Source organism: Lynx rufus, unplaced genomic scaffold, assembly GCF_022079265.1.
Source record: "Lynx rufus isolate CCGP_SWC_20201006 ecotype Redwood Valley unplaced genomic scaffold, mLynRuf1.p SCAF_14, whole genome shotgun sequence".
Lineage (NCBI taxonomy): Eukaryota > Metazoa > Chordata > Mammalia > Carnivora > Felidae > Lynx > Lynx rufus.
This window is the reverse complement of record NW_025814828.1, coordinates 37,671,005-37,684,271: the sequence shown is the minus strand read 5'-3', so window position 1 is coordinate 37,684,271 and position 13,267 is coordinate 37,671,005.

The window sequence follows — 13,267 nt, the reverse complement described above, 5'->3', positions numbered from 1 at the left end:
ACCTGAGCCAAAGTCAGACACTTAACTGACGGAGCCACCCAGGCACCCCCAAAATTTTTAAATTAAATTAAATTAAACATTGGAAGGGGCCACTGGGTGGCTCAGTCAGTTGAGCATCTGACTTTGGCTCAGGTCATGATCTCATGGTTTGTGAGTTTGAACCCCACCCGCACCAGGCTCACTGCTGGCAGTGCAGAGCCTGCTTCAGATCCTCTGTCTCTCTCTCTCTCTGCCCCTACCCCGCTTGTGCCTGTTCTCTCTCAGAATCATGAAAAAAATATTAAAAAAAGATATTTATAAAATAAACATTGGAAATAAGGAAATAAATTAGATGACTGAACTATGGACTCTGGTCCATTAATCACATATTACATTACTCTAAGAATAAATTGTCAGCTAAGTGCTTGCTGAGTACTGGAATTCTATCCTGATCATCAGAAAGTAGTAGGAAGTACTCTTTCACTTGAAAACCAGAGAAGAACTGCAAAGCAACTTAATTTAGAATTTATCCATCTTACTAGGCCCTTTATCCTGTTGGGAAAGTGCTGCTACTAGAAACTGGCAGAAACATTCTGCAAGGGATGCACTAGCACTTTCCAAGGTTGAACAGAGTAGCCATTCTTGCTTTTGATTAGGTGTTCAAGATCTGTTTCTATTTCCTTCCTTCCTTCCTTCCTTCCTTCCTTCCTTCCTTCCTTCCTTTTTTCCTTCCTCTTTCCCTTCCCTTCCTTTCCCTTTCCTTCCTTTCCTTTCCCTTCCTTTCCCTTCTTTTCCCTTCCCTTCCCTTCCCTTCCCTTCCCTTCCCTTCCCTTCCCTCCCCTCCCCTCCCCTCCTCTCCCCTCCCTTCCCCTTCTTTCTTTCCTTCCTTTCCTTCCTTCCTTCCCTCCTTTCTTTCTTTCTTTCTTTTCTTTCTTTCTTTCTTTCTTTCTTTCTTTTTCTTTCTTCCTTTCTATCTCTATCTCTATTTCTCTTTATAATGTATGTTATAAAGATGTATATTATAATGCTGTAAATGTTCAACACATAAGAAATGCGTGTTCTCAGAAGAGCAGAATCTTTATGAAGAATTTGATTGGAGTTTACAACTCAAATGGACAGAACTACTTGGTCTGTGTTTGGTTTCTTGGTATCTCTTGGTATTCTCTTCCACAGGATGATAAAATGACAGAGTAGGGGCCCCCTGACATGGTATAATTTGGGAAGGGACAAAGGAAACTGAGTTTTCTTCAATTTTTGATCTCTCGTGGAGCTCAGTTTTCTCCTCCATTTTTCACCTTTGAAATATACGTGCATTTCACTATACCGACAAGGAAGTCAAGGACATTTCCTGAGGTGGAGGCTGCAGGGGACTGTCTCTTTCTCCTTCCACTTTGGACATGTGGTGGTCTGGCAACAGATCCACAGAGCATCTTCCTCCTCTATTCCCAGCAAACTGGCAGGGGAGTAGTTATAGAAACTCTGCTCTGGGTCTTAACAGGACACTTACAGCCTTTCTTTTCTCTCTCTTGCTTTTTTTTTCTTTTTTTAAAATTTTTTAAAATGTTTATTTTTGAGTGCAAGAGAGAGAAGGGGGCGGAGGGGTAGGGAGACACAGAATCTGAAGCAGGCTCCAGGCTCCGAGGCATCAGCACAGAGTCTGACTCAGGGCTCGAACTCCCGAACCACAAGATCATGACCTGAGCCGAAGTCGGATGCTTAACCGACTCAGTCACCCAGGCGCCCCTCTCTTGCTTTTCTTCACCTTCAGAATGGTAATACACTTTCCTAAACAGTTTTATATTTCTTACTTAAAGATCATCACTAGAAGTGTTAGTGTTTATTTCTCTCCTCTTTACTTCATCCAGCTGGCTATTCCTGGGTTTTGGGAGAATACCTGTACCTCAACTCCACATGCACCAGATTCTACTGGACTTCTATTGTACCAAAATAACCAGGAGAGATGGTAGTCAGTAAATGTGATGCGATCACAGATAATCTTTAAAATCTCAAAGGCTTAATTAAATCGTATCTCTCTGTGTCATAGTCTAATACAGTCAGTAAGGGGACAAGTTTTCTTGACATGACAATTCATGAATGTAGGTTTCCTCCATCTTTTAATGCTTCCTTGTGTTTCCATCATATTCAGTATTTGGCCTCCAAGACTTCCTGCGAAGGGAAGGAGAGTGGGATAGAAAGCAAGTTTCATGGCCAAGCCCAGAAGTAGCCTGCTCCATTCTGTACATGTTCCCTTGGTCTCAGAACTCAGTCCTGTGGACTCTACCTAACCTCTCAAGGGGCTGTAAAATGTGTTTTAATGTGTGTAGGAGGACATGAACATGGGCCAGTGGCTCTGTCACAGTGATTTGTTCTAGTTCCTGTCCTTGGGAACAATATAGTGTAAGGTTCACATGACACGAAAGTCACCCTAACTCTGAACAATTGTAGTTTCCACTATAACATCTGAGAATTTGGCTGCTCTGGAGCTCATGAAACCCCAGGAAAAGTGAGGACCTATACTGACATTTTTATGGTAATTTTGTTGAATATTTTTACGATCTGCTTTTATAGTACATTGCTCAACATTTAAAAATAAATGTGTAGGGGCGCCTGGGTGGCTCAGTCGGTGAAGCGGCTGTCTTCAGCTCAGGTCGTGATCTCATGGTTCTGAGTTTGAACCCTGCATCAGTCTCTGTATTGTCTATGCAGAGCCTGCTTCAGATCCTCTGTCTCTCTCTCTGTCTCTCTGTCTCTCTGTCTCGTGTTCTCCCTCTCTCTCTCTCTCAAAAATAAAAATAAAACATTAATTTAAAAAAAAATAAGTATGTAGGGGCACCTGGAGGGCTCAGTCGGGTAAGCATCTGACTCTTGATTTTGGCTCAGGTCATGATCCCAGGGTGGTGGGATCGAGCTTCCTGTTGAGCCCCACGCAGAGCATAGAGCCTGCTTAGGATTTTCTCTCTCTCTCTCTCTCTCTCTCTCTCACTCTCTCCCTCCACCCCACTCTCCAGCTCTCGCTCTCTGTCTGTCCATGTCTAAAACAAATAAATAAAATAAAATAAAGTGTAACAATTATGAATAGCATCAAGAGGCAGTTAAGGCACAGAGGAAACACAATATCTTGCACATCAGATACCCTGAGCCCCATTAGATGAGCGTATGCATCAAAGGGCTAAACTTTGAATCATGCAAACCTTGTGTCCTGTTGAGTTCTAAGATCTCAGGGAGAAGGTAGGAGAGTGTGCCTTGCGCCATCTCCAGTGGATAGCCAGAGACCACAGCTGCGTGTGACATGTCTACCAGCAAGGGACTTTTATGGCAATGGGAGAAAGGCAGGGGTTGAATAAAGGCTGCCCCCCAGGAAAGATGGCAACATTGGCCAGCTGATGGTTTTGGTAGCTGGGGTCGTGGACAGAGGAGAAACAGTTGTTCTCACGCAAAGGGTAGGAGAACCATCTTGATTATCCAGTGAACTACCTTTGCATAGTTGAATGAAACAATCATTGCACAACAGACTTACGTTTTCTTTGTTGGTATATATTTTCTTTAATCCCTTAGAACCCTGTTGGTCAGATCACCACACGATTTCCTGTCTTCATGGGTGAGAGCAGAGTAGCGGTTTGGAATCTTACTTGCCAATTTTTTGATACTCTTTCCATTAAGAAGTGACTTGCTGCTAAGGGGTAGAATGTGACAAAAGTGTCGCTGTATGGGACTTCCCAGACTAAATCATAAAAGTCTTTCACTTGGCTGTCTGCTTCTCTTGAGAGCTTTGCTCTTGGAACCCAAGCGCCTCGCTTTGAGAAAGCTCAGGCCACACAGAGTTGCGCCATGTACACATGTGGCCGACAGCCCCAACTGAAGGTCTTGACTGACAGTAAAAATCAACAAGCAGAAAGCTGAGTAATAATAATATAATAATAATATAATATAATAATATTTTATTATATATATTTTATTCTTATTATAACAGATATATTATTATATATTATATATTATATATTATATATTATATATTATATATTATAACAGATAACACCAGCTCCAGCCGCCATCTGATTGTAACCACAAGAAATACCCCAAGTGAGAGCCACCTAGTTGAGCCCAGTCAATCCCCAGGGCTGGGAAAGATAAGAATGATAATAATAATAAACACTGGTTTAAAAATTTTTTTTCAGTGTTTATTTATTTTTTAGAGACAGAGAGAGCATGAGCAGGAGAGGGGCAGAGAGAGAGGGAGACACAGAATCCGAAGCAGGCTCCAGGCTCTGAGCTGTCAGCACAGAGCCTGATGCGGGGCTCAAACTCATGAACGGTGAGATCATGACCTGAGCTGAAGGCGGACACTTAACCGACTGAGCCACCCAGGCACCCCTAAGTGCTGTTGGTTTTGAATGCAACTAAGTATAGGTGACTTATTTTGCAGCTATAGATAACTGAAACATAAGGCAATGCTGTGGAAAATCAGTTCTCGTTTTCCTCGACTTCCTCTGTGCATCGCAGGTCCTTTAAGCTTACAGTATTTGGGATTTGTTGTTGTTGTTGTCTTTATTTTTTTTAGTTTGGAGAGAGAGCATGCCAGCTGGGGAGAGAGGCAAAGGGAGGGAGAGAGAGAGAGAGAGAGAGAGAGAGAGAGAGTCTCAAGCAGGCCCATGTGGGGCTCGATCCCATGACCCTGAGATCATGACCTGAGCCGAAATCAAGAGTCGGATTGCTCAACCCACTGAGCCACCCAGGTGCCCCTAAGCTATAGTATTTGAAAGACTAGATATTTGCAGGCCGGGAGACAGAAGGCATAGCCATGCAGATTGCCTGGTCCTTGAAGCCCAGTTCTGAAGCCAATAGCAGTGCCAAGGAGTGAGGGAAAGCTTTTCTCCTGCAATCCCGGAAAGTAACACCACAAAGCAAATAATATTGGAACTGCAAAATGTATGTTCCCTGGGTCTTTTGTAAAATATGAATGAACAGAAGCATCTTTGGGGAACTTTGATATTTTCATTCATCTGTGATCAACAGTCTAAGTAACAACATGTGCTAACAGAGCAAATGCAGGTTCATGACATAGGTTGTCACCACTCCCACTTCCATCCCAAAGTAAATGGCTGCCTTATACCCTCCGATTGTTTTCTCATCGTCTGCATGATATTGACAGCTCACCTACCTTGTTGGATTCTTTTAAGGATCGGTTGAGATAGTGTATGTAATCCACTGAGCCCAAGGCTTGGCAAAACCCAGTAAATATATAGTAAGTACTGGGCAATTAATTATATTACACGAGGTGTCCCCGCTTAAGAGCAGCATCTTACTGTGAGGAAATAGTACTGTTTCACTGTTAGTTAATAATCCAAGTCTAACAGGCCCCCATCCGGTGATGACCCAGCAGTGTTTGCGACACCTGGTTACAGCTCAGCTAAGCGCTAGCTGGGTACACTTGAACAAGTCCCTCAACCTGCTGTGTTTCCCCATCTGTAAAATGGGGGTGATAACAGCCACTGCCCAGGATGACTGCAAATGTTTAATGGGGCTCTACGGAACCAAGGCCACCCCAACGTCAGGAAGAGCGACAGCTGTGTCTTTTCCCAACAGTGTCATTTGCATTTTCTTAGTTTGTACCTTCTAAGGAAGTCCTAGGAAGCACAGCTATTAGGAGAACAAAATTCCCAGTCAGTCTTTTTCTTTAAGTGTGATGAGTGTCTTTTATTTTGCTTCCAGTCCTTAGCAGTGGTGTGGATGGGACACGACGCACGCAGGCTCATCGCAGTGGCACAGAGCCGTGTGCCGTCAAGTTCAGAGCCAGCATGGGGCAGAGTCGCCACATGGAAATGGCAAGGCCCCAGAGCTGGAGCCACCTACAGCCTGGGATTGAGCCTCCGCGGAGGGCTATCAGCACTGGAGTCACGGGTAAGTCTAGTTATCATTTCCCTGAGGCTCATTCAGGGGTCTTGAATTCTGCCCTGAGTCTTAAAAACTAATTATTTTCCTCTCCTCCCTTTTCCTGTCGGGCAAAAGTGGGTGACTATAGAGCCACTCATTGACTATTTCTGACAAGGGGCTGTCGCCGTAGCTGCACAACCCAACTAAATCTAGAATTGAATTTGTAGAGTCTCAATTTCCAGCGGATTCTTCTTCTGATGGAGCATTTCCCCCTATCTGCTACCAGTAAACACTACCCCCCCACCCCCCTCTCCATCCCTTGTGGAACTGGCATGTAAAAGAATAACAACTAAGCTTTGTTTTTATTTACGTTAACTCTTCTTTATTTTCCTGAGTATTCATAAACCTGATAAATACTTGAAATTGTCAATATTGATTCAGAATCTGAATAGAGTATATGTTATATTTCAATATGTACTTTAAGAATGTGTTAATATTTAAGAACCCAAACCTTCAGATTATACCTCAATTTGGCAGAAGTAGTACTATTCTGTCTCAATATTTGGAATGAATTTAACATAACATTTTTTTTCCCTCTCTACATCCAGTTTTGGCAGCAAAGAATTGAATTTCATATCAAGACATAGTACAAAAATAGAGAAGGGGATTTGTAAATACTAATTATTCAAATCCAAATCCATACATTCCTATTTTTCTTACTGAGCTTAATACTGTCAACATTCAGGCAAATTGGTTCCTTTCTCAACATTTTTTTTCAGGAGCATATTGTGTTAGATTACAAGAAAAATGAGAAATCCAGTAACAATAAGAATAAACTACGGAAATGAGACAAAAGTAGCTGTTTGAGGAGGAGAACCATTTCAATAGTTCATACATTTTCAACCAAAAAAAAAAGCAAAAACAAACCATGCTGTTCCATTTTTAGACCTTCAGCACTTTCTTTTCCAAGGCTGTAGAACCTTAGTAACATACCAATTTCTAGTTACTGGCCACTGATCTATGATTCAAGAAACAAAAATTAGGGTTGAATGCATGCTGATTTCTTTGAGTCGTTTTGACTTTGTGAATAAGAGTCCAGAATTTACCTACCCTGTGGCCTTTTGCATTTTCTAAAGTAAACACAGAGAAAGTAATGCTTGAGTAAAGATATTATTCTTAAGTTTCAAATCTTGGCACAGCCCACTGAGAAGAACTTGCTGTAATTTACCCAAATCATACTCCACACTCTACCTATAAGGTTGACTGTAGCCATTTTCTCAGGTAAACAACAGAAATGCACACCCCTGCTCATGCCCTCTGTGTTGCAAAATCGCTCTTATTAAATATTGAGCGGATGTAGAAGAATGTTTATAAAATATGTATAAGGTCGAACAGTAATACAAGGAATACCCATGTACCCCCTTCAACCAGTTTCAGAACAAGGGTGATTGATATCTATGAGACCCTCTGTGACAAACGTCGTGATCTCAACTCCATCGCCTCCCTCTTCGAAGGCAACTTCTTCATTTTTCTTTAGTTTTTTAAAATTTTAATGTTTATTTATCGTAGAAAGAGAGAGAGACAGAGCACGAGCAGTGCAGGGGCAGAGAGAGAGGGAGACACAGAATCCGAAGCAGGCTCCGGGCTCCGAGCTGTCCGCACAGAACCCCACCCAGGCGCCCCTCATCTTTTATTCTTATTTCTTCAAATATCTCCTCCCCTCTTTTTTTTCCTACTTTCTTGGAATTCCATTATCTGGATGGTAGTGCTTCTGTGTGCTTACAACTTAAGGACTGCGAGATCATGACCTGAGCCGAAGTGGGACGCTTAACCGACTGAGCCACCCAGGCGCCCTTCTTTTTAACTGAAATATAGTTGACACACACGTTACATTAGTTTCAGGTGTACAGCGTAGCGATTCACAAGTCTATACATGACGTTATGCTGACCACAAGTGTAGCCACCATCTGTCACCATACATCACTATTACAGTATCATTGACTGTATTCCCTCTGCCGCACCCTTCCATCCCCTTGAGTTATTCATTCCATAACTGGAAGCCTGTACCTCCCTCTCCCCTTCAACCCGTTTTGCCCATCTCCTTGATTTTTCTTTTTTAAATCTTTCATCGCATATATTTATAGTCCTGAAAATACAACCGTAACATTTTCCGTACCTTTTTTAACGTTATGCTTTGAACGAAGTGGACACGTCCTTTTCCGCTTTTTGGGGGGTGGGGGAGGAGCATGATGTTCCAGAGATTCACACACACTGTTCCGTGCAACTGCATTGCATCCCTTTATTCTGCTGAGCCCTACTTCGCAGCACGGGTATGCCTCGATGTTATTTTTCCACCCTGCTGCTGATCTCTACGTGTGTGGGAGGGTTCCAGTTTTATCATGTTAGAAACCACGCTCAGTACAAACATGAGCATTTTTGTAAATGCATCCTAAGATGTATGTGCCTGATTTCTCTAGGACGTACACTTAAAGCAATCAATTTCTGGCCCACGGGGTATGCTCATTTTACTTCTTCAATTACTGATAAATTTCTTTCTAAAGTAATTGTAAAAATGTATTACATTTCCCCTCCCCACGCCTTTGCACCAGCCAGTGCATGATATTGTCCACATTTTTGATTTTTGCCAGGTGGTCAGTATATAATAGTACCCATCTCTTTGTAGTTTGAATTAATTTTTCCCTGGTTACTAATAAGATTAATTGCTGTTTCATGTAATTAATTGTCCCTTATATGTCCTCTTCTATGAAGTGTGTCTTTAGGATTTCTCTCTCCTCTCTCTTTTTAAAATTGGGAGATTTGGGGGCGCCTGGGTGGCTCAGTCGGTTAGGCAGCCGACTTCGGCTCAGGTCATGATCTCGCGGTCCGTGAGTTTGAGCCCCGCGTCGGGCTCTGTGCTGACAGCTCAGAGCCTGGACCCTGTTTCGGATTCTGTGTCTCCCTCTCTTTGACCTTCCCCTGTTCATGCTCTGTCTCTCCCTGTCTCAAAAATAAATAAAACATTAAAAAAAATTAAAAAAAATAAAATAAAATTGGGAGATTTGTTTTTTCATTATTGATTTGTAAGAGTTCTTTATATGGTCTGGATATGAATTCTAGGTCACTCATATTTGTCTCAAGCCTCGTCTCCCCATTTGTGACTTTAATTATTTTGAACTATCTCTAAAAGGTCTCAAACATAACATAGTCAAATTTATCAATATTTACCTTTATTATTTATATTATTTATATATTTATATTTATATTTATATATTATATTAAGAAATTCCTTAACAGTGCTAAAATATACAGTCTCTTATATTTCCTTCTAAAAGTATTATTAGCCATTATTCCAAATTAAGTCCTATGGGGCACCTGGGTGGCTCAGGTTAAGCATCTGACTCTTGATTTCAGCTCAGGTCATGATCTCATAGTTTGTGAGTTTGAGCCCCAAGGCGGACAGTGTGGGAGCCTGCTTGGGATTCTCTCCCTCTCTCTCTGCTCTTCCCTCACTAGGGCTTTCTCTCAAAACAATAAATAAATTTAAAAACAAAAAAAGCAGGGGCACTTGAGTGGCTCAGTCAGTTAAGTGTCCGACTTCAGATTGGGTCATGATCTCACAGTTCGTGAGCTCTAGCCCCCCATTGGGCTCTGTGCTGACAGCTCGGAGCCTGAAGCCTGCTTCAGATTCTGTGTCTCCCTCTCTCTCTGTCCCTCCTCTGCTGTGTTCTCTCTCCCTCCCTCCCTCTCTTTCTCTCTCTCTCTCAAAAACAAATAAACATTAAAAAAACAAAAGTAAAGTCCTCAGTCTCACTTAATTGATTGTTGTGCTTTCTAGGAGACAGAGACCCTATATAATTTTTTTCCCATTTTGATAGGCAAATGCCACATCACCATTTATTGAACTATTCCTCTCTTCTGCACAGATTTTCCGTAAAACCTGTCATACATATATGTATATATATATGTATATATATACACAGACATATATATACATATATAGATATACATACATACACACACACACACACACACATATATATATGTGTGTGTGTATATATATATAATGCTTTCTGGGACCTCTATTTTAGTCCAGTGGTCAATTTGTCTATCTCTAGGCTAATACTTTGTTGTCTTATTAATATAGCCTTACAATAACTCTTGATTTCAGGTCAGGCAAGGCTTTCAGCTTCTTAAGTCTTGGGTATTCTTGGCAATATAAAATTCCATGTATATTTTAGGATAAGTTTGTCAAGTTTATAAAGAAATCATTTTGGCATTTGTTTGCAATTTAATTGTGTCTGTAGATCAATTTCAGTTTCTAAAGCTTAAAATCTCCCTGTATGTTCTGCAGTAGTTGCATTCCACATAATTTTATGTAAAGGTCTGTCATTATAATTCCGAGGTAAATATTTTCTCATTTCTATTAATATTTCTTCTTTGACCTGTGTGATATTTAGTATTTCCTAAGTCTGTAACACTTGGATTTTTAAAATTATCTTTATGACATTGATTTCTAACTTAATTGTTTTGTGGTCAGAGAAGATAGTCTATGAAATCTTTGGGAATTTATTGAGACTTGCTTTATATATCAGTACATGGTTAAAAAAAAAAGGGTATATCACATATATGTTTGAAATTGACCTTGTAAAGAATTTAACCCTGACCATAAAGTTGTGATAAAACTTTTTGCTACTTAATTAAAGTATTTAATGGGGCGCCTGGGTGGCTCAGTCAGTTGAGCGTCCAGCTTCAGCTCAGGTCATGATCTCATGGCTCGTGAGTTCGAGCCCCACGTCAGGCTCTGTGCTGACAGCTCAGAGCCTGGAGCCTGCTTCGGATTCTGTGTCTCCCTCTCTCTCTGCCTCTCTCCTGCTTGCACTCTGTCACTCTCTCTCTCAAAAATAAACATTGAAGAAAATTTTTTAAAGTGTTAAATGAGTATAGGACTGTTTAGTTTTTCAATTTCTCCCTGGGTTAGTGTTAATGAGATATTAATAATTTCATCACATCTATATTCTGGTTCATATTTTTCTTCTCAGTTATTTCTCATCTGCTGTTAGGCCCATTCATTGAGCTGTAAATTTTCACTTCGACTTCTGACACTTAGAAATGCTTTAATTTTTTAAAAAATCTGCTTGTGTGTTTGCCGAGTGTGTTGTTCTTTATTCATATTTTATCACCTTCTTTTGTATCTTTAAACATATTGAGCTGATTTAGAAAACCGGTGGTGTTTCTAATAATTCAATATCTGCATCATTCTGGGTCTGATTCTGTGCTGTATTGTTTTTGCTGCTTTGTACTCACCATGTTTGCTGTTGTACTCCTTTTGACCATGATTCTTATTTTTAAGAACTTGATCTAAGAGAATTCTTTGATCTAAGGGTCGAAACTCAAGTTTGTTCAAAGGAGATTTTGCATTCTCTCAAGTACATGGGGCATGTTTAGCCCAGGACCGCTTTAACTAAGTCTCCTTAGGTTTTAGTGGATCACCCCAAGTGTGCGAATTGCAGCTGCAATCTACATGAGAAATAACCTGTTACTACATATATTCTCAAGAGAGATTCTTCCTCCCCCCCCATTCATTACCAAATTTTAATATAAGCACATTCTTTTAGTGTCTTTGTAGGAAGAAGTATTCAATTCACTTTTATTTTGAAGGTTAGCCTACTGAGTTCCAGCATTATGCACGTATACAGGCATAAGAGTGATCTTCTGTCAGGGGCACCTGGGTGGTGCAGTCGGTTAAGGGTCCAACTCTCGATTTCGGCTCGGTCCTGATCTCATGGTTCGTGAGTTCAAGCCCCACATCAGGCTTTTTGTTGGCAGTGCAGAATCTGCTTGGCATTCTCCGTTTTCCCCTCCCCACTCATGCTGTCTCTGTCTCTTTCAAATTCATAAATAAAAACTTAAAATATAAAAAGAGTGATCTTCTGTCAGACTCTTCCCCTCTGGGTAGGCTCAGAGCTTTGTATCCTATCCCCCATGCCCATGAGGCCAGGATATCTGAAGCTCAAGTTCACTTGGTTTGGCCAACATTCTCAAGATCAAAGCTAGATTAATGCTTCCTTCACCTCTCTGAGTTTCTGCTTTAATTTAATTTTCAGCTCTGAGCGATGGTTACTAATTTGAAGGCTCGTTGATACATGAAAAATAATTAGATCTTTCTTGAAACAGGGTTTTTAGTTATATTTAGTGAGATAGTTTTTTTTTTTTTTTAAGGTATGTAACCTGCTATACTGCTGTGTTGGAAAGTGATTTTCACATGTTTTCATCCTCAAACTACCTCAATTATAACTATTTTGTTTTTAGTTTTTTTTAAAGCTTTATTTCTTTCAAGCAACTTTGTAAAAATGGTTAGCAATTTCCGTTGTTTCAAACTGTAAAGCCTTAAAAAGTATCTAAGTCTTATATTTGATCTGTACAAGTAGAAAAGTACATTTTGTAAGAATAAAGAAATGTTCCCCCTGATAATTGAAATTCAATGATTAAGATTAAGAAAAAGTGTAAGTAGTGGGAGTATTATATGCTGTATTATTTTTAAAAATTGTTTTTCCCCCTTCCCTGTTAAGTGTATTATCTAACTCTACTCATTGCCATATGACTTGCTAAATCTCCTGTGGGAACACTGTACATTTCTTGGTGTTTTTGAACATTCAACTCATCAAATTATTGAGTACCTGTCATATTGAAGAGACTCTGCTAGGTGTTGTGGGAGATGGAAGGATGAGTGAGGTTTCTTCTCTGCCCTAGAGTAGCTAACAATGACATGGGAAGATAGATGCATTCATTAAACACAAAAATGCAAGATAAACAGTAATGAGTGCCCCCAGAATGCCACGAGAGTGTAAGGGAAGGAAGAATAAATTCTATCAGGAAGCATTGGCAGTGGTATACTGGTAAATGTTTAACAACTGACCTTCTGGGGATAAAAGCCCTGATTTGTACCATTAGCCACTTTTCGTGGTATAAGTATTTTCACCATGGCCAATTTCAAGCCACCAACATTATGTCAGTTGGCTCAAAAATTTCTGAAAATACAACAGGTGGCTTTTGCAAGCTGGTACAAGGTAGCTCCAGAACACCACTGTGTTGGGGACAGCTTTGTAGTTGGACTGAGGTATATCTTGAAGAAAAGATCATATTCTGGTATATGTATAGAGAGAGGCATTCTAGACAGAAGGAAAATCCTAGAAAAGGTAGAAATGTGGTAAAATCTAAGATATATTTGAATAATACCTGGAATGACAGTGTGGATGGCTGTAGTATACATGGTGGAAAGAAAGGGTAGGAGGGGGCCACAGTAAACGACGGCTGGGGCTGCTTTGGTTGGTCCTTACATCATAGACAGATTCAATGAAATGACAAGACACATGTAAATTTCAAGCTCTATGCCTTTGCCACATTTTTTTAATGTATA